A 21,012-nucleotide genomic window follows, 5' to 3' on the forward strand; every position below is an offset into this window, starting at 1 on the left:
GGCATTTTTTACGATGAGGATGATGATGATTGTGGTTTACCACCCATTGTAGCACGGAAACTAAGTCCGACAGCAGTGGGCTCTCTTCTCTGTTTGTCTTGATCAAGCTTAATAACCTCTGATTGTCCTCAACATGTCGCTGTATGAAGGGCCAAAAACGGATTGGGTAGATCGATAGGCAAAGTCGCCTATACACATCTACGGAACAATCAAGAATCTCCTTCCAGCAACTTGATCAACCATTTGGTCAAAAAGACAAGCCCCCGAACAGGAAGATTCCCCAATGAGTGGGGAGAAGAGCCCGCCCTTTATCCACGAAATGTTATCAACAGGGAGTTGGCATTCCCACTCTCCCCGTTCAAATCGCTTCAATCGAGTGCCCTGTTGGACCGTCCCTTCCCTTTTATATATGTATTTCAATATATATACGAGTTGATTGTTGGGTTGATTGGGACCTTCCTTAGCTCACTCGGTAAAGGCACAGCTACAAAGCAAGACCATGCTGGAGGTGGCTGGGTTCGATCCCCGGTTGGGGTTGGAAAATTTCTCGACTTCCCTGGGCATAGAGTATGATTGTACTTGCCACACAATTATACTAATGCAGAAATGGTACAGGCATCGAAAGCTCTCAATTAATAACTGTTGAAGTGCATCTAGAACACTAAGTTGAGAGCACGCAATAAGCTAATATGCGATATGCAATAAGCTTGAAATGTGAAGAAGAAGAAAGAATACGAGTTGATTGTTATGATTATTGTCAATATCATTAAAGAAACCAATCTTGAATCGTAGACCAGGTCCATCAACAATACACTCGTTCCGAGACGGGGCTCTGTGATAAAGCAATCTTCTTCTTCTTCATCATGTTCAATCACCACCCGGAATGCATGCAAACGAAAAAAAGATACAGCCAGGATTAATTTTTTTTTTATAAGTATAAGTAATAAAGTTGAAGATGCTAGTTTCAAATGACAGACTAAAGTGGTAATTTTTATACGATAGATGAGGACGAGAAAGTATAGAACTGATAGTTCCGTTTAGAGTACGGCAGTGTGAAAATTGCATATAGAGAGTAGGTAGCGAGCAAGGAAATAAATAAATAAAACTTTATGACTTAAAGTGCAATGTATGAGCATAAGTTTCGGGATTTTAGTGTTAGAATTATGTTAGTTTTGATCCGTGATCCGGACCGGCCCCTCTAACATTATTTGCAGGCAATGGTTGTTTGATCATGCGCCACTGTAACTACTACTATGTTAGATGTATGATCTGTCAAGTTTATACAGCTCAATGTCTCAATTGAGGTAAACAATTTATCTTATAATTACAAAAGCAAACTTAAAATTACAATTATATGCAAATGCAAATTAAAACTTGACAAATCATCGTCAAGCACCTTTTTTGTGGGCAGGATCTGACCACGTTAATCTGATTTTGATGGGTGAACGGGCACTATATGGCAAATTTGCTCACTATGAACCTGTCACTTCTAGCCTATCTGAATTATTTAATAAATGGAAACCATAACATGGGTTATGCTCCCCCTAAGCAGGCCCTCCACGTCCTATCTCTGTCTTATCTCAAATATTTACCAAATGCCATTGGTTTGAATGTATCATTATATAAATTGGAAATGACGTTCAATCAAATAAACCCATACCCCACTCACTTGGCCAGGCTTCAGAATCGTCCAATGGGCAGTGCGCTCTACACTCCAAGTTTCCTTTCTTTCAAATTCACCCCAAATTTGATATTTTACCCCTTTGAGTGTTGACTAATCACAATTGAACATTGTGACAGAGTCCGGACTTGAGGTTACTGGAGTATCAAATAATCTAGTTCCTATTTAGGATTATATCTGAAAAATCTGAGTCGGGCCAACGCCCACCACAATAGATGGCATTTTTTGTCCCCTAAAACAAATTTAAAAAATAACAAACAAAAAAATAATTTATGAGAAAAACTATTTTTAAGCTTTTTTTTATGGTGCAATTTGTTTAAAACCCTACATATTTTTTTAAATAGTCCTACCCATTACTTACAACATTGCTCAAGACTCCAAAACCAAAGGGTGCCGGTGGTGTAGTGGTAAGCGTGATTACCTCTCACCCCAGCAGGCCTGGGTTCAATCCCAGTCGGCGCCGTCGGGATGTTCTGAGGCATAACATCTTTGATCACGCCTTTCTTCGGATGGGAACTAAAGCTGTTGGTCCCCGGTTCATGAGTTGATGGGTCGATAGGTAGGGTCCAGGTGTGGGAGCTGCCTTCCTGACACGTCGGTAGCATTGGTGCTCAGCACGGAAAACAAGATCGACGGAAAAAACAAACCAAAGGGAAAAAAAATAAGACTCCAAACCCGTGGGACAAACCTTTTTCGAGCAACATTTTTCCGAACATAAGCTTAATGTTTTCTATAAACCCTTTTTCAAAAATAGGGCTTGATTCAAAATTTTAATTGATGGAAGATGGAAAATGGCATTTATGGGAAAAAGGAACATTTCTGCAAATGTTCATACAAATCCAAAAAATAAATCCAAGAATAAATGGATTAGCGAATTAGTAAAATTGAGTCGAATTCAACTCCCACATGAGTCGATCTCATCGTCCGTGTGGTAAGTAGGCTGGCTCAATTAATTCAATATACTTGGTTCTAGAAAACATATTCCAATTTGCAGCTAAGCTTAACGAAGAAGCTTTTTCGACCAGTTTCGATCCAATCCACAAAAGAGTAAAGCAGCCCTGGCGCATAGATGAAGCTTCTCAGTCAGCGGATTTGCCATATACCTTCAGTCGCGCGAGCTTTCGAGCAAAGCTTATTTCATCCATTTAAAACGGGGGGAACTCACAAGAAGCTTTACCTTTTACGAAATGGGTGGGTATATGAATAGCACTGCTGGTGTAACTGGAGCGTGAAGATCAAAACAAGTCGCGGGGGAATTTTTAAATGTTAGCTGTGAGTGCTCACGTGGTTGTGTTCGAAGCGTTTGCTAGGTTTATTTGTGTTAGTTGTGGGAATAGGAAAACACAGTTTTATGAGCAGCAGCAGCAGGATGTGTACATCCAGTATCAACTACATTTGCAGTTGATAAAATACCTTGTTTGACATGCTGAAAGCACTGTAGGGTGGTATGGAAAAAACGAATAATGGTTGCTATAGTAGCCATAAACAATAATTATTTAAAATCATCTTTAAACAATATAAATGTTTTCTTAAAGAATATTAACCTTAGATTGTAAGTTTGACTAACCTTGTGTTTAGTTTTTGTTTTGTTCGTGTGGTATTTTTTTAATGTTTGTTTCTGTAATAATTGTATAATTACACTGTGGATACCAAATTGAATAGGAATAAGTTCATGTTTTAGGAATAATGAAATATTTGTATCGTAAATCATTACTCAAACCTCCTTCTCCCTCTCCCCATCCATAAAACTGTAAATCTCTACTAACCTCGAGACGACCGCGAGTAATCGGTTCAATTCCCTTAACTCTAGCTTAAAGACATTAATTATGTATAACACAAATGATAACTTGGCTCTATAAAGTTTATTCGATTGAGCCTGTACAAGTAAATTAATACAAAAAAAAAATTAAGCAATAGACACGACGTTGTTTGCTGAGATTCAGCAAAACATTTCCCTAGACTCGGCAACAAAACATCATTTTTGATGAGATTTAAAAGAAAAAAAAAAGTTTATGAGTACTATATACTAGACCTGTTCATTTTAACAGAATGTTCGGGATGCACCGGGTCAACCGTGAAAACTGTTCGTCATGTTAATTTGCTAATTTTCAGCAAAATCGGTAATGATTTAGAGGTGCTTCAAGTTAATTTTATATTTTTTAGGTAATTTACGGCTTATAATATTTGTATCTCGAGATTCAAACAACAAAAATAGTTGTAACAACTTTCATAGCGAAGCCTAATGTGTTATCTACTAATTTTGTGACTATAATTTGACTATTCTCAATGATTTTATTGAAGTTTGAATAAGTTTCATGCCCGAAGATATCTTAAAAAGTGTAGAATTTTAAAGTATTTGTTCTATGAACTTTCCACCCATATGAGATAAAAATGTGTAGTCTACTGCATAATGTTCCTTATACTGTTTTAAAAATTTCGTTCAAACATAATTTTTGTGCAGATTCCATAGATTGAGAGATAAAAATCATAAAAGAGGCCGTTGAAGCTAAAATTCACAAGACAACAGAGCCAATAAAAGTTTCAATTAGATTGACAGCACATTATTGCATTACACTGAAGTCTTTTTTTACACGGTTTTTTTTTTACGCGGTTTTTTTACACGGTTTTTTTACACGGTTTTCCACGATTTACACGGTACGTTTTAAACGATTTCTCGACAACGATACAACCTATCGACTTGATTCCAATCACATTATCCGTTTCAAGCTATTTGTAATCGAATGGCATACTTAAAAAAAAAAATCACAGTTTTTGGTGTAAATGCAGAAATTTCTAAAATATGTCTATATGGACCATATCATGCTTTAATTACAAATGGCATCAAAATCCGATTTTTAAAAACATTTAAGCATGCGAAAAATCAAAATCTCGTAGGTTTTTTTTTACACGATTTTTTTTTACACGGACCGTATCCCCCGTGTAAAAAAAGACCTGAGTGTACTTTTCAATGACGACCGATGACTGTTTCATTGATAGATGATTTTTTTTAGAAATATTAATCCTCAGTAGATGAGCTTTTTTTATTAAAGGCAAGTGTTGCTTCGCCTGGGCATAGAGTATCATTATGCTTGCCACACATTATACAAATTCATGCATTGCATGAAACTTTAGTTTGCCAAGAGCGGTTCTATGCCAATTGCCTAATTAATCTGATGCGACCTCTTCATAAAACTTTCCACAATTGTTTATTATGGTCAATCATACACATTTTTGCTGAAACTCGGGTATTTGAGATTTTCCAAAAATATCAAAATTCGAAAACGTTACTTTCAATCGAAATGACGTCTGAAACAAAGTTGTAGAAAAAAATGATTTCTTTTCATAAAATATATGCATGGGAAAAAACCAAAAATTTGTAAAAAAAAACTTTCTAAACAAAAAATGACCCTCTTCCATATTTCTCAATAAAATACCTATGCAAATGATACCATCTGTCAAAATTTCATGTTGAACACTTCGCAATTAGCAGCAAATCTACAAACATCAACTTTTTAACAAATTTTTTAACTTTTCGCATAAACCATTTTTTAGAAAATTTAGCACAGAAAAACGTGTCCTTACAAAATTGTCCATAATTTATAAAAAAAAATCCAAAATCTGTTCAAAAGTTTATGCTTAAAAATATTTGTAGTTTTTCAAGTGTCCAACTTGAAATTGTTACAGAAGAAAGAATTTTTCATAAGCCTTTGAATGAAACATTATTAAAGAGCGTATATTTTTTTGTTATTTAAGTTCAAAACATATTGTTAAATGTTTTTTACCCAAAATTTAATACATTTTTCCTGCAAAGAAATCATTTTTTTTTCTACAACTTTGTCTCTAGCAACATTTTGATTGAATGTGACGTTTTCGAGTTAAAAATTGAAAAAATCTAGAATATGGCATTTCGAAATGCCCGACTTTTTTTAAAAAATGTTAATGATTGACCAAAACAAACAATTATGCAAAGTTTCATGGAAATCGGAGAAAGGTCAAGTGTGAAATTCAATTTTGTATTACTATTTGGGCAGGAATTGCTCCGTTGTATGTTTGAATGTTTGGTGTCATCGGTAAAGTTTCTGTGCTTTGAAAGTTCCTACTTTATTATTTTTAAAAATAATGACTCTGATCTTCTGTAAAATTGTAGCTGAGTTAATTTTTAAGCATTCATTTTGCATTAAAAAAAATGGGGTTGTGTACACGACCGCATGGTTGACGTACTCTACGTTGAGATGTTTACTAAACTTCTTGTGCATTTTTCTTCATATTGATTTGAAATACAGTAGAAGTAACTTATTTCCTCAATTTACTCCATTTGTTCTCCTTGACATGTTAATTTCATCACCCTTATTAGTTATTTTTCTGCCTGATTCTGGACTTCCCGTTAGGAATATTTCCGCATATGAAACACTTGTCTTTAATCCCCCGTTGTAAAATGTATTCCCCGTGCACACTTCAATGCCCATCCCACCTCCGTTGAACATTTGTTATGGATAACACGTTTAACCAAACGCTTGATCTCAATGGGATACCTCCGTTGGGAAATCGTTCACAAGCATGTATTGTTCATCCCAGCTCAAGTTAGATTGTAAGTTTTATTGAGGTTTTAAAGCACTCCACAAACCGAAATAATGGTCTACAGTACCGTCATAAAACCCAAATTGTTACTTAGGAGGATTATTAGTAAGCAGGCTTGTTGGTTACTTGGGACTGCCCCCTCACTTTTTTTCCTTCAGCATAAATGAAAATTTGATATTCAGAGTTGTGCTTTCACAAAATTATAAAGTTTGGTCCATTTGACCCTGAATCCAATATTTAATCATAATCTGCTGAGGAACTAGAACTACAAGTATTTTGAAATATATCTCTGAACATTGTGCCATTCTTGCATCTACACAAAAACGCTCCAACCCATTTTCATAGGTTTAATTTTTGTTGGACCGAACTAAGCACAGCACCACCCAGAAACGCGCTTATCCACTTGGTGCATGAATTTTCTAACAAACAACAATATAAATCTCTACTTAGAGATGTAAATGAATTTTTACCGTCCCTCTGGATCCCATTTCAACACAGGGACGGACCAATATCATCAAAATTCAGTTCGCCATGCAGAATATCACGAACACTATAGCGTGTAAGTTCATAGGATTGTGACAGTTATTACAGTAATGCATCTGTAATTTGTATACAGTACATGTACAGCTGGAGAAGACTATGTTCTTTGTTTAAGCAATTAAAATAATTAATTTGAGCACCCACAAGCTCACAATTCTATTGAAGATTTTATTAATTTACAAACAGCCTAAAACTACACCAAGTAATGAAATTGTATGAGACTAGTAAGATCAGTATTACTTTTCAGAGAGGATTAAGTGTTTTTTTACTTGATTTGTAAAGAAATTCCCTAAAATTCCCTGATTTTCCAGGAAGTCGACACCCTGCAAGAATCAAGCTAACCACCTCCGGCTTGGTAATACCGTTCCTCAACCGGCAAGGCTAGCACTAACGCGGCTGTTTTTTTTGATTTCTGGAGTATTTTTTCATGGAAATTATTTAATAAAAAATGTTCTCTAAGACAAGTGAACCTCTCTGCCATAAATGTTGTGGGATAATAAAGTTCCCAAAAAATAAGCTATTTTTTTTCAGTTGTGTTTTCATTATCAGAAGACGGTAATTTCAATATTGAACAAAATTTTGGTTCATATGTCAGCAAAGTAGATGTAGGTATGATCGTTATACTCCTTCCTCACCTACTTTGCTGACATATGAACCAAAATTTTGTTCAATATTGAAATTACCGTCTTCTGATAATGAAAACACAACTGAAAAAAAAAATAACAAGCATGTATTGTTCATCCCAGCTCAAGTTAGATTGTAAGTTTTATTGAGGTTTTAAAGCACTCCACAAGCCTAAATAATGGTCTACAGTACCGTCATAAAACTCCTAAGGAAAACACAACTGAAAAAAATAACTTAATTTTTATGTTGAGACGAAAAATTTATTATTTTAGCCACGAATACAGATCTTCTTCACCGTCTTCTGGTATCCACCGATCCGTTAATTTCCAACATGAGAGAACTACCGAAAAACAAAAGTGAGGTGTGCTCCGGGGATGCTCTGCAACTTTTGGCCATCACAGATGACAACGGCGAGAACAGTGATATCGACGAAGAGGAAGCTGCAAGCGCTCCTTGAGATTCGTACAATTTGAATCGAAACGTAATAAACATTAAACATGAATGATTTTGGTATTGTTTATTGACAAAATCGAAAAATATTTAAAGTACATAAGCGATTCAGTCAAGGGTCATTTGGGGGTTGTCTAGTTTTGATCCCGAGTCATTTTGTTAGTCACTAGAAATAACCCAGATTGCTTGGTTATCCATTTGTATGACTCTTTTCATACCTACTCGATAACAGTCCCGTGGTTTCACAAAATCGCCATTTAAAATTCTGAAAAGTGACAAGTTTCAATGCAAGTATTTCAGTTAAGGGTCACGTGGGGCGGTCTGGTTTCTTCACCATTTTATTGAATTTTCTTGTACTTTCAAATACTCAAAGAATGGTCTGCTCGTTTTTGCCCGTTTCGAAGTTATTGGTATTGGAAGTTGGGCAATTTTCAACCAAAAAATGTAAATAACTTTTCAAATATTAATTATAGCAATTTGCAGTCTTCTGAAAAGATATGTAATTTGATATATCTTTGTACAACATGCCAAACATGTAGAAATATTGTAGAAAAAGTTACGGATACAAAATTGATTTTAACGATGTCTCCAGAAAATAACCTTTATATCTCAGCAGCTATAAGAACTAGAAAGTTATAATTTTCAGCAAAGTTGTTTACAGTAATGTTTTCTACAGCTTTGTCGCACACAGATATTTTGTATCTCATAATACTAAAAAAATAAATTTTGCATCTCACTTTTAGGTGGATTAATCTTTAATTTTCTTTTACCATAAGAAGAAGTGTTGTAACTCGAGAAACTTTTCAGAAGACACCTAGTACCTTTAATCAACCATTTCAGCGTAAATAAAAAAGCGTGTGTTTTGATACCCTTGGCACCACTGTCCGTCCGATGCCCGACTACGGTAATGTAGCAGAGGCAGAGGTAAAAACTCCACTTTTTCCTGATTTGTTCCTGCTTCTGCTTGCCACGCCGTCCGAAGCTTTAATGAACGGAGGAACGTTTTACAGGTTCAAGCAAAACGATGCGCAACCAAATGGTACTCGATTATGAGGACGTGATTTAGGAAGAACCTTTATTTCAGGAAAACAGTAATAAAATTATCACTTTTTATTTGGACATTTTTCAACAGTTGTTCATGGAAAATTTAAAAAAAATTATTGCAGCAGATTTTAAGAGTTATTTCCTGTCGATTGGTGTCTTTGGGTTTTAATTTCATCTATAAATGATAAAGATATAAGCGTTCAAAGCATTACACCTTTTCGTGACAGTCGCAATTTTAGATTTTCGACTTACCCCCAGTACCTTCCCGTAAGACATAGTCTACGTCAAAAAAAGTTTTTATGTATGGAATCATAAGATGTAATAACGATATGTTGTATTTGTAAGTTACAATATGAGGTTGTAAAGAATGTATTGTATACGTAAAACCTGCCAATTTGGCTTTTGATTTAATAATCGCTGTTCGCAAAAAAATTAAGAATGAAGAATGGATGATGGAAAATGATAAAAATTCTTATTGCTATACTCATTAAGCGAAATTTGCTGGTTTATGTGTCAAATATAAACTTTACAACCTCTTTTTGTTACTTACAAACACGAAATTTCATCATAATATCTTATGAATCCCATAAAAAGATATTTGTGCAAAATTTAGGAATGCATCCCTAATTTCAAGCAACTTTGTTAAGGAAACAATTTTAATTTCTCTTAATATTCTCATTTCTAATTCTTTGAAACAGACTAAGGGTGTTTTTGTAAACTTATGTTTTTTCGTACTCGATTTTATATTTAAATTTGATCATGAGATTTATCTTGAAGAGACTTTTAAAGCTTCTTAAGGCTCAAGTTTTGTCACAACACATCTATTATCATAGGACCAAGCAGTACACACATTGGCTTTATGCAAATGTATGGTTAGATGAGGTAATACGTGCCACGGGGTAATATGACCAAATAAGTATACCTTGAAGATGTACCTTGCAGATGAATGAGAATGCTTAGATAAAACAGCAAAAAAGGTTATCATCCATTTAATTCCACTTAATTAATTTCGGTATCCATGACAGATACGTATTTCGACTACAATGTGCAGTCTTCATCAGTGAAGAACTTATTAAAATCTAACCCCCAGAATCAGAACTTATCAAAAGTACTCATCCCCTATCCTCTAGGTAGAAAAGTCAAGATCAAAATGAGTACTTAAGGGGGTTAGATTTTGATAAGTTCTTTAGTGGGAATGACACTGATGTTGACTGCACATTGTAATCGAAATACGTATCTGTCATGGATACCAAAATTAATTAAGTGGAATTAAATTGACGATAACCTTTTTCGCTGTTTTATTTAAGCATTCCGCTAACAACTCAATTTCATTACTTCACGAGAATGCTTAGGTATTTATTTATTTATTTTATTTCGTCAAGCAAAGTAGACTACATACAATGGTTACAATGTTTTACTTACATACTATGCATTATTTCTATAATGTTTTAGTTTGGTTTTAATTTCTTCTTTTGACATTGTGATGCTAATGACTTCACAGTGCAGATTATACTGTCGCATCATTCGATTGAAGGGGCCATTTTTTGCGTAATTTGTTCTGTGTGATTTTTCTGAGAGTAATTTTCGTGTTCTTAGATGCCGACAGGGTGTGTAGAAGTTTAATTGTGAAAGTATTTCTGATGATTCTATGCGATGTGAAATCATGTCATTGATGAAAAAAAGCATTGCAAATTCGCGGCGTTCTTCGAGTGTTTGTAAGTTGATGAGCATACAGCGTGCTTCATATGATGGAAGAGGAAATGCAGTCCAATTCAATTTCCGAAGGGCATATAAAAGGAATTGTTTTTGAACGGATTCTATGCGTTTCTCGAGTATGGCAATGTACGGATTCCATACAAGGTTACAGTATTCCAGAATAGGTCTTACGTATGTAATATATAATAATTTGATAGTGTATGGGTCTTGAAAATTATAGATGAACCTCTTAATAAAGCCCAACATACTATTTGCTTTCGTTATGATTGTATTATAATGTTCTACAAAAATGAGTTTGTAGTCTAGGATCACACCTAGGTCCCTTACAATTTAACATTTTTCTTCTTTTTGGTTGCCTAAAAATATTTCAAAAAGAGGTGTTTCTTCTTTTCTACTAAATACAATTGCGTTGCATTTTTTTACATTGAGTTGGAGTAGACTTTTACTACACCAAGTGTTGAATAAGTTGATTTTGTTCTGGAATTCTTCTGTGTCGCTAGAATTACTTATTTCCATGAAGAGCTTCATGTCGTCTGCATAATTAAGAACTTTTTTTTTCAAGTATGTAGGAAATGTCGTTTACGTACAAAATAAAAAGAATTGGGCCTAAAGGAGAGCCCTGGGGCACCCCAGAGGTGACCGAAATAGGTTCTGAAAGTTTATTCTGAAAACGAACTATTTGTTTGCGTTGCGTTAAGTATGATTGGAGCCAATTCAGACGTCTAGATTCCATTCTTATTTTTTGCAATTTAAAGAGTAATAATGGTATGTCGATTCGGTCAAATGCTTTACTGAAGTCAGTATAAAGAGTTTCCACGTGCTTGCCATTGTCCATTGCGTTAAGAATGAAGGTTGCAATTAGAAGAAGATTAGAGCTGAACGACCTTTAAAAAAGCCATGCTTTTTGTTTGTAATTTGATTTTTACTTGCTGAAATTTTTTGTCGTTTACGATTGTTTCAAAAAGTTTTGGGATGCAAGAGATAATGACAATTCCACGAAAATTACGGATGTCAGATTTCTTGCCTGATTTGAAAATAGGCACCGATTGAGAAGATTTCCAAATTTCAGGGAATTTCCCATTTTTCAGAGACATATTGAAAAGGCGTTCTAAAGGAAGGGTAAGTTGTTCTGAAAGATTCTTCAAGAATACAGGTGCAATTCCGTCAGGTCCTGGTCCTTTAGATGCGTCCAAATTTTTAAGTGCATTGAGGACTTCATGTTGACATATTTGATTAACAGATTTGTTGTTATAGACTTCGGGAATAAATGCAAAGAAGTCGCGGTCGCGGTCTTTTTCAGAAAATGTGGTGTATACTTCCTGAAAGAAATATGCAAAGAGATTGCAGATTTCAGAAGGATTTTCACCTACATTTCCATCAAAATGCATTCGTGACGGAAAATTATTACTTTTCAATTTCGTTTTTACATAATTGAAAAAAATCTTAGGATATGATTTGACTTCATTTTCGACTTTACGATTATATTCTTCATGTGCAGTGTTAATGGCTGTGTTAAGTTGGTTGCATATGTTATGATAGTGTTGTAAATTTGTGCTCGTGCATTCCTTTTTGTATAATTTGTGTGCTTTCTACTTTTTGTTCTTCAAATGTTTTAGTTGTTGATTGAACCACACTGGCAGTTTGTTGTTTTGTGTTCGCCTTCTTGTTTTTATTGGTACGGTTTCTGAAATTATGTTACGAATAATTTAATGAAATCTACCAACTTCAGTGTCGACATTTCCTTCAATACTTATTATATTTTGCCAATTTATTGTACATAGTCTACGTTTGGATTCCATAACGGTGATAATGATGCATACACACAGAAGTCTTCAGCACAGTTTGTAAATAAAAGGTCTAAATATGCATTTAGCTGATTTTTCACGTGGTGAATTTGATGTAGACCTAAATATGAGATTTTGTCAAAAATAAATTGTAATGTTTCGCCTTCACCTACGATTGGAAGTAAAAATGATTCGTTTTCAATGTCTGTGATAAAGTCTGCGTTGCGTTGGTTGAAGTTGCCATAAATATGCAGTTTTACTTCTGGTTCCATATTTGACATGACAGTTTCGACAATTTGGAAAAATAATTCAAAAAAGTGTTTGTTCACATTTTCAGGTTGGAAATACACAGAAGTAAAAATGTGTTTTCCACCAGCAATAAGTGCTTTGGTCCATACATGCTCAAATTTTGTGTTCTTATTTATTTGTATTTCTTCGGAAGTAAAGTCTGCATTGATGGCAATGAGAACACCACCCCCAGACTTTTTCTTACAAAGATGTAGGTTTCGGTCGTGCCGGAATACATTAAAATTGTATCCAAAAAAATGTTCACTTCTTACGCTTTCGTCCCAGCTAGTTTAAGTTCCAAGAAGTACATTGAAAGAAGAAGATAAAAATTTTTGTTGAATTTCTTTCATTTTGGCTGAGATACGATTACGAGATATTTGCAATTTTTGGAAGATAAAAGTTTGATGCGCGGAGAGGCTGTAAATAAGCGCTGTTGGTCATATTACCACACCTTACCCTAACTATAAAAAGTTGTCTTCCAAAACCTGAAAATAAACAACGATCTAAAATTGACTGTTCGGTTGAGTTACATTTTTAAACGAACCACCCTACGTTACTTCAGCGACAGACTACCGACCGGTCAGCCAAACACACTCACATCTATGAACGGGATGTCACACAGTTCGCCACCCAAAAGAGCCCCAGCACTCATTCTGTTTTGAAGCACATTCGTAGACGACCTCCCAACCTCGCCATAACCCCCTCGTATCGATCGTACGGATTGGGAGGCACGCAGGCAAGGCACACAAACAGAGGCCCTCGAGAATAGGGGAAATGGGGAGACAAAATGCCCATGGCGGGTATAGTGCGTCCCTTTATATCTCAGCTGGTAGTTGATATGAAGGCGATTAAGAGATGCCGTATGATGTGAATGTTCTTTTCTTTTAGAACATTGTTTACTGAAAATCACTGGGCAGAAAACCGCGCAAGAAAAGACATTTCTTGAAACAGCTGGTATTTCTGAACGCTACCAAAATTAACGATTTGATTGAAGTCAGTTGTGAGGTATATCCTTCATATTTCGGATCGATTGCTCGACTGGTAGGGGAATATACGTATTCTCGGCAACCTAAGCAGCGACCTTCTTTCTATAGCCTTTTTCTCTATGGAACGCACACATATGCAGTATTGGTTTGTTTACAATCTTTTGCTGCCAGCTGCTCTAACAATTTCAGTCGAAAGAATTGTCAAAAACTGTTTTGAAACGCTTTTACAAAGCTCCAATCTTCTCTAGTGAGAGCGAGTATTGTCGGCAACCAGTTTTTCTTCGGCAACCGTTCCATTTGAACTGCATGTAAATCTGCTGTTCTATTATCGGCAACTCGAAATCAGCTACAATTTGTAGTGCGTGTGTTTCATTTCAAGAAAACCCTGCTAGATTGCTTTTACTCAGTGGTAAAAATATAGTCAAATTGAAGCTGAAAGCATAAAGAATCGTTTGCATGCATTCAGCGAAGTGTTTTCGTAAGAAAATCCAGTGAAAATAGTGTTTCAATTTGGGTTGCCGAAAATAGTCTGTCATGACGAAGCCGTCATTTCCCCTATATTTATTAGAAAAATAGTTATTATTCTCACCCAAAAGGCCTGGGTTCAATCCCCATCGGCGCCATCGGGATTTTATGAGGCATAAAATCTCTGATCACGCAGGGAAATAAAGCCGTTGGTCCCTGGCTAATGAGTTGATGGGTTGATAGGTAGGTCCAGGTGTGGGAGCTACCTCCCAGGAGTCGACAGCATTGGTACTCAGTACGGAAAACAAGATCGTCGGAAAACAAATCAAGAAAAATAAAACATAAATTACTACAGTAATGACCCGATTTTCTGAGCCTCTCTACGCATCAGACTTTTATCTTTCAATAATTTCACGTGAAAACGTTGCTAGAACTATTCCACAGGCGCAGTCAGTTTATGAGCAAAAGAAGGACGCACATTTTTTGCCTGTAGACTTGAAGACATACTTCAAGTCTCCGCGTACATTGTACGGGTTAGGCTAAAGATGTGCGTCTAACTTTTAAAACTGTCGCATTAATGGCCCTTCGCTCATTTTCAACTTCTATTCAATGTTCATACTGCCGTACTCTAACGGAACTATCGACCTACCCTCTTCTAAAGATCATTCTCTAGCTAATAAATTATCACACTAAAGCTTCATGTTAGCATTTCCAACCAACTCCGTAATTCTAAACCTTTCTTATTCATCTTGATCATGGATATTTAAAGTATACTTTGGTGCAAAAAGACTACTGAAAAAGTGCTTGAGTTTCGTAGATTATTGGAAAATAAGAAATGACAAATACGGGTCATTACTGTTGCTCTAATGCGCTTGGATAATTGAAGTGTGGACTGCGTGAATCTTTGAAATTCAAAAAAGGAAAAACATAGACAAAGCTTAAATATAATCAGTATGTTTTGGAAATATTTAGAAGATACTGAGTATGAGAAAATTTTCGAAAAAAATTAAATTTTATCGCAATATTTCTTATACACACGTGTCCTTCCAATCATATGTGCTTTGCTTCTCAGCATCTTCTACATATTTCCAAACATACGATTACATGACTTACAACAATCAGTACTGCGTGCTGTCAACAATGTCAATTGACTTTATATATTGCTCCGCCACTGAATTTCACTTTCGACACCTAGATTCGTAGCTAGCATGATATCAGGCGGAACGACTTTGACATGAGAATTCATATGAATATCGCTAGGAAAAAGTTGAAAATCTTTCTTTTATATCTATAAATAAACTAATATGAAGAACCATTTCATTGTTTTAATAGTGCAGATAAGTTTTCTAATGATCAGTACTCGATTAGCTAGCGAATATGAGTAAAATTTACTCCAGAACTTTGAAAATCAGCAGGTCCCATTATGATGTCAATGTCATTTGCACACTGACATCGATGCGAGCGACATTGAAATTGAAACTGTGTGAGCTGATACTGGCATCAGGGGGCTAGTGAAAATCAGTTTTTTGTTGGTATTGATATTGATATTTTGCAGCACCGCTTACAATGGATGACTTTGGAAATGTTATTAGTATGCGCATATTCCAGCGTAGTATTTCGAACACAGTCGGCCAGTGTTGGAAAAGTTAGATAGATCACGAAGTTTACAAAGTTCACCAAGTGGAAAGTTCGCGAGTCATACTGAGTTTTCGCGAACTTTTCCATAACTGATGTTGGTGTTTTTAGCTTTACCAATTAAAACATGAATTAAGCAGAGTTGGGAGGAAATGCTATACTGATATCAATATGCAGCTTTAGTGCGAAATTTTGTTAGCTAGAGAAAGTTCTAAAGAGGATCGGTTGATAGTTGTTTGTAATCATCAAGTTCCATAAACTTTTCTGTTCTCTATGAAGTTCTCGAAACATCTTTAAACACATCCAAAGAAATTTGAAACATAGTTTCATTCGTGTTCCAAACTCGCTCAGAAATAAAACAGAATAGTAGAGCAGTTGCAAATCTGGTGCAAAATAGTGCTCGAATTATGAAACTTCAACTCAGCATTGCGACAAGGTTGCAAATACTCATTTCAGCTAAAACAATGTTTTTTTTTTTTAAATTATGAAATAATTAGATGCTATGATCATATTTTGAATTGGTAAGATAAAAGAAGAGGTTGCAAAGAATGTGTGTGACATATTAAAACTGTTTATTTCACTTCATGAGAGTCACAATCAGCGATTTTTCACACACTCACTCACTCACTCACTCACTCACTCACTCAGCGATCAGCAAATCGCTGATTGTGACTCATGGAAAGCAAAATTTACAGGTTTTATGTTTCAAACGCATACTTTGTAACCTCTTCTTGTAAGTTACAAGTAAAACATGTCATATTACCATCTTTTGGCTTTATTATTCCGAAAAACATTATTTTAGCTGAAATGAGTATTTGCAACCGAGTATTTGCAACCGAGTATTTGCAACCGAGTATTTGCGAGAGGTGCGTTTCTGTTCTAGTTTAAAATTGAAACACCCTAATAAACAAATATTATAAACTAACTGTATCCCGTATGGGTAAACTATTCCACAAATGGTTTGGATGATACCCCGAACACGTCATTAAGCTCTCTTTTATGGTTGTTTTTACTAGGGCAGTCCTTATAAAATACAACAGCTAGTAATCGATTCACTTTTTTGATTGCCCCCATCTCCCCTAAATATTCACCATGCTGCCGTAGGTTGTTGGATGGTGTCAGTTCCAATACATACCTGCAACCTGTAGCGGACAGTCGCCGCAATCGTTTATTATTTCTTTGTTGAAATTCATCGTCGGCCGTTTAGTTCGCGTTTGACAGCGAGTCAGTGTAGTTGCGCGAAGTTGATTACGGAGTCATAAAGTTCTGCGCTCGTGTTCGTTCTGTGTTCTCTGGTTTTGTTGTTTTTTACCTTTAGTTTTTGCAGGTGAGTTGCGTCTCTTTCGCTCCTGCGGCGGAGGTTCCCGGGAAGGGTGGATCTATATGGAAAGATGACTCAGAAAAGTTTCGACTAAGCAAGTTGAAGGAGTGAAGTGGCGTTTTTTGTTTTCTTCTCTGGCTGTGATTTGCAGTTTTGTTTCTTCGGTTGGAAAAGTGTCCAGTGCCGTTGCATCTGGAACGAGTTTTTCCCCGAGGAGGCACTTTTTTCGACGATTTTATTTACAATGCCACTGTGCGGGCTGCCACTGTGCGAAATGAGGGAAATTTCAATCTTTCCAACCATTTGTGCGATGGCTGTGTGAGCCAGGTGTGTTTTTTTGTGTGTGACAACAACGACGGATCAGTGGGAGAAGGAAGTGCGCGGGTGGAACTCCGAGGTGATCGTGGTAATCAATGGTGTTATGCGAATTGAGGATTAACAAACGTAGGTATATATTTATGCAAAACAGTGCAATCGCGGGTGCGTCCGAGAATGACAACATCGACGACGACATTTGAAGTGATTTGAAATGATTTGGGTGTGATGTCAAGCTACGAACTCGCTACATTCTTCCGAGAAGGCGAGTCAATAAATAACAAAATATCGCGCAGTTTGTTCTTGAAATACCACCCATGCTCAAAGTCGGAACAGCCGAGGCAGTGATAATGTTGTAGATCGTTTGATTTCATTCTATATGGAAGTGCCATTGAGAAAAATGTGTTTAGCTCGTGACTAGGCGATTCGAAGCGAATTAAGGGGAAGCAATCAGATCGAAGTGTAAAAAAAAAGCAACTAACGTGCGGGTTGAGGAGCTGCAACTGCATTCATCGGCCATCGACGTTGGGCGTGAGTACGAACCGGGGCGGGCAGCAGCAGCAACAAAAAAGCAGTCAGACAGATCAATGAACATTAATTTGTGTTTTCTCGGATTGCTTTTTGTGTCACTTCATAAGTTTACTCAAGTCATATTCGAACGGGTTCGAGAGGAAAGGTGATGTTATTGCTTGACAAAAAAAGCCAGGAATATTGAACTTATGTAACGTCACTGACGATGATTATGCAATTGCTTAAACATATGCGACCGGTGAGTGTCGTAGCGTCAACTCGGTTTTTTTTTATGTGTTTCGTTTAGCCCTGCTTTGATCTTTTACTCACTGCAGGCACTACAGCTGCGGAATGGATGGGCAATGGTCCTTGAAAAATTTGTCGTGCTTTTCGTTTAAGTGTGATTGTGGGTACCGGTTCACAAAAATATTACAGTAATGCCATGCTAGGGTGGTTGGCTGTTACTAAAATAGTATTCAAGTTTCACAACTATGCGACTTTTTGGCAGTACCGTAGAACGGGGCGAAGTTGATCACTAGACCGTTTGCAAAAATCATGTAATTTTCTGCGATGTATAAAGGTTGACCACGAAGAAATTTAGACACGAAAATCTTGTTGGGGTTTAAAAATGCGTTTTATTTGTCATAGTTCAATGTTAAAGCTATAAATCAGTAGGTGTTATGCTTATTGTAAAACCATTGTTTTAGTCTTCCTTCTTACCATATGGGTCATAGCAGCTCAAGTGGGTAAAGAATTTAAAAAAGTTGTGGTCGAAGTCCCTGATATGAGCCAAACTTGGCCAAAACGTATATTTTGGCATTCTGAACAAACGCCTTTTTTTGGTTTTGCTCTAAAGTGCTTAGATCCTTCTGGGCTACAACCCTGGATTTTCGAGATTTTTAAAAATTTCAACTTTCAGAAGAGAATACTCCACAACCAAATAAGTTATTCGTGATCTTAGAACGTCAATTTTAAGGTTTTTTAATCTAGATTCTTTAAGATGCACCTACATTTTGTTTTTGTTGTAGTAACTACAGTAAATAGGCTGCGATTACCGGCAGGTATCCAAATCGTCAAAAAATGGTCTATTTTCACCATGGGCGGGATTTTTTTTTTAATTTTTAATATTTTGGGCTCAAATTTTCACCACACTTTGGACTGCTCTTCTACTTGATGTGTTTCCAAGGGAAAATGATTAGGAAAAATAGTTTTTGACATATCACCAGATGAGTGAGTTGGAGTTTTAAGCTTTTCTGGCGGAAAATCAATCCTATTTAATTTTTTTTTAATTCCTTAACGCCCTTGGCTATTTTTAACATGTTTTGGGCAGGATTCTCATTATATGAAATCATAACTAGCTCATTTATTTACTTCTGTTCATAATTTAATTGTGGCCCCAAAAGTGGAAAATACGTTCTTACGGGATACAGCCAAAACGTTGTGCTTTAGAAGTACGATGATATCAGACAGATTAGGAGGTATACAGAGTGTTCGGTTTCTTAGTGCAAATTATTTAAGAGGCGATAGAAGATCATATTTGAAGTGAAAAATTGTTCTACGCATATGCTCAAATCTCAAAGATTACTGAGTTATTGTACTTTTTTTGTTTTGGTCTATTCTTGCCATAAATTGACTCTTACTAAAAAAAACTATGCCATTTAGCACAAAAACCTGGCCTCTATTAGACAGCTTGGTAAATTTCCTACTGAATAATGTCATTTCTACTTTAAGGAAGCTGCATTTAAACACATTTTAGGGAAAAACGAGTCTAAAACTAGTGTGTTCCTACGGGTTTTCCCGGTTGTGTTTGTGTACTAGACACGACCACAGTTTGACGTAGAACTACGCAAAATTGATGTATTTCATGCATTTTTGACTATTATACTTTATCTTAAATTTTTCAAGTATTTCAATGTTTCGGTTTTGGTTCAATGTTGGTTCAAGTATTTGTTTTTCTGGAATGTAATAAATTATGAAAATTCAAATGTGGGGTTCTAAACAAGCCGTTATATATTTTGGAGTAGCACCGTAGTATAGTCCTCAAAGGCGCCATGCATGTTGTGGGATAAAACTATTGCCAAAAAATACGTTAATTTTTTCAGCAGCTCCATCACTAGTTTTAAATTAGATCTCTGAAGCAGAGAAGAGAGTGAAGGTTGCATTTTATGATTACGCAACAGGCAGTTGTTTTCCCTATCAGAAGACGGTAGTTTCAATATTGAACAAAATGTTGTTTTATATGTCAGCGAAGTAGGGGAGGAAGGGGTATCAAGATCATACTGGGCTTAAGAACCTCTTTGTTCTCCAATTTGGAGGACAACACTAACATAAAATCATCATGCATCATCATTATGTACTTTACAGCGTGTTCGTATCATTCTAAATATATAATACTGTTACTTTTCTCAAATCAAACGTGTGGTTTCCAATAAGTAGGTGCTTAGTACAACATTAATTGAAAATTAGAGGATTCGGTTATTGTATTTCAAAGTCAGAGAAAAAGCTCGTATACAGATTCTGAACCTGTTCAATGTTTTGATAGTAAGCAGCATAGTTAAAGTACACCGGGGTAAGTTGAAACGGTACATGAATCTCTTAGCGAAAGTGAATATCCACTGTAATTATTTTTGAGAGGCATTGTGTACTATCTCAAACTACTTTATTAGAAATAAACTCAGTGATTATTCACTTCCGCTAATATCTACCATTTCAACTTCCCCACGCGTTTCAACTTGCCCCAGTGTAGGGTAATGGATTTTGGTTGGACCTATTTGTGTCATTTTTACACTGCGTCTAAATGTATGCCGTTTTCTTATGCATATAGCAGATGGATATCAAAAATGTGTGTATGATGAAAAACTCTACCTTTCAAATTTTAAAAATACTTAAACATGAATAATGTTCTCATAATAGGATTTTATTGAACGATTTTATTCAGCAATGAATTTGAATCATGGTTGGACCTAAAAATGCATGATGGTTTGGCCTAAAGTACCATTTGTATGCTTTAGAGCCCGCAGGGCCGAGTGTCATAAACCAATCAACAGTCGCTAAATGAAAGGTATTATGGTCACA

The 21,012-nt window shown here is 35.9% G+C and overlaps 1 protein-coding gene across 3 annotated transcripts in view; it reads left to right on the plus strand.

The window, feature by feature from the left end:
* Positions 1–16,978: 16,978 nt before the first annotated feature.
* Positions 16,979–21,012, plus strand: part of jbug (filamin-type immunoglobulin domains fbug) — a 173,074-nt gene continuing 169,040 nt past the window's right edge. Inside the window, exon 1 of one of the 3 annotated variants that reach the window (XM_065234543.1) lies at positions 16,979–17,118. The gene's annotated coding sequence lies outside the window, so the exon portion shown is untranslated. Of the gene's footprint in view, positions 17,119–17,939; positions 17,959–21,012 lie in introns of those variants that run through there. The other 2 variants (XM_065234539.1, XM_065234540.1) reach the window with 2 other exon arrangements.

This window comes from Ochlerotatus camptorhynchus, unplaced genomic scaffold, assembly GCF_037179485.1.
Source record: "Ochlerotatus camptorhynchus isolate MF236.1 unplaced genomic scaffold, CSIRO-AGI_Acam_v1.1 ptg000434l, whole genome shotgun sequence".
Classification (NCBI taxonomy): domain Eukaryota; kingdom Metazoa; phylum Arthropoda; class Insecta; order Diptera; family Culicidae; genus Ochlerotatus; species Ochlerotatus camptorhynchus.